We start from the raw sequence: 2,389 nt of genomic DNA on the forward strand, positions 1-2,389 counted from the left end.
CCCGATACCCTATAACAGAAATAGAAAATCATAGATAAATTTTCCAGGAACATATACCGCTGTTAGTGTAATCAGTGATGTACGAGAGTAATAATGGACGGATATAAACTAAAGTTCGGAGGAAGCAAATATTATAACTGAAATTGAGTAAAATATTAATTGCCGATCATGACTGCCTTGCCAACCGAACGATTATACCCGTGTAGTGCAAAGTCTCTTGTTGATTTCATCTATTATTGATATTTTATACTTTTGGCATCATGCTATTTATGGCTGTATTCCATTATTATTCATTGGCTCTCACTTTGTCCACCAGGACGTAAATAATTTCCGAAGTGAGCCTTTGTCTTCTGAGTGCGGAGTGGGTGTGTTTGCATTAATTGATCACACCAACGTTTTTCTGGATGATTTTTAAAATTCTAAGGAGGCAGCATCGTTAGTTGTAATATATATTATTTATTTCTGCAGCATGGTTATACCTAACATGGTATGATAATCACCGTTTAGACAATCAAGTAATAAACTTCCTAGTAACTGCACTACAGTTTTTGTTTGAACATTCTCTTTCCCGCTTACTAACACAGCGGTTCTCGCTCGGCGGAGATTTTTATCTTGATTCCCCTCAAAACCATATAAGTATTCCGTTCTATAAAAGGATCCCAGGAATAGTGTGACCGCTCCTTAACTCTTTCGCTGCGTTAAGCTGAAGAGCCTGCCGGTGTGTCTGTGCGGCATCAGGATTAAATAATAAAATAATTTTGTATTTACACTGACTGCAGATAACACTTTTTTCCCATAAAGATTAGCATAAAAAAATTAATGTGGAAGGAAAAAAGTGCAATTGTATTAGTATTTAATCGTAAAAAATATTTATAATGGTGAACGTATGTTGTCAAATGTAAGATAATCCCGTTTTCTGTTATTGTGATTCCCGTTTCTGTTATTGTGCATTCAACCTTCCTTATTGGAAGCAATACATATATGTGTGTGTGTGTGTGTGTGTGTGTGTGTGTGTGTGTGTGTGTGTGTGTGTGTGTGTGTGTGTGTGTGTGTGTGTGTGTGTGTGTGTATTTATATATATATATATGTATTCATATATATTATTTATATATATGTATGTACAGGGGCGTCACTTCATGTTATGAGTTGGGGGGGTGACGGGTAAATTTGCCCTGAAAAAATAATTTTTGCCCTGCAAATCATGAAAAATAAAATGCTCGCTTGCTCTTTATAAGTAGCCCGGAATGGACCATCAACCAGTATTATATATCGTATTATTGGTAGAAAATTATAAATTATAAATACCAGAAAATTTGCCCTGCAGAACTAGATTTTGCCCTGCAAAAAGAGGCTTTTTAAGTGACGCCCCTGTGTATGTATTTATATATATGTATTTATATATATGTATTTATATGTATTTATATATATATGTATTTACATATATGTATTTACATATATTTATTTACATATATGTATTTATATATATGTATTTATATATATATATATATATATATATATACTTACATGCGCGCGCGCACACACACACCCACACACACACACACACACACACACACACACACACACACACACACACACACACACACACACACACACACACACACACACACACACACATACACACATACACACAACACACACACACACACAGAGTGCAGCTTGATGCAGCGGTAGCGTCTTCACCTACCAATCTTGCAGACCTGCGTTCATTTCCCACACCGCTAGTGGATGGTAACCCCGAGGATTCCTTGCAGATAGGGGGTACTTTAGAAGCACTATAAGCAGACAAGCCACAATTTGATTGAAGTCACAAGAGCAAACTCTAAATTATTATTAAATTATTATCATTATTATTATTATTATCATTATTATTATTATTATTATTATTATTATTATTATTATTATTATTATTGTTATTATTTTATTATTATACACACCCACAAATATGTATAAATGTACATAACACACACACACACATACATATGTATATATATATATATATATATATATATATATATATATATTATATATATGTAATATTTTGTTATATATATATGTATATGTATATGTATATATATATATTATTATATATATATATATATATATTTTATAAGTATATATATACACATATACAGACACCACACACACAACACACACACACACACACACACACACACACACACACACACACCACACACACACACACACACACCACACACACACACACACACCCCACAAACACACACACACACACACACACACACACACACACATACACATACAAACAATACTTGTATATGTGTGTGTGTGTGTGTGTGTTTGTAAATTATATAAAAATATATTAAAATTTTATATATTTTTTAACATAAAC

Source organism: Penaeus monodon, chromosome 8, assembly GCF_015228065.2.
Source record: "Penaeus monodon isolate SGIC_2016 chromosome 8, NSTDA_Pmon_1, whole genome shotgun sequence".
Classification (NCBI taxonomy): domain Eukaryota; kingdom Metazoa; phylum Arthropoda; class Malacostraca; order Decapoda; family Penaeidae; genus Penaeus; species Penaeus monodon.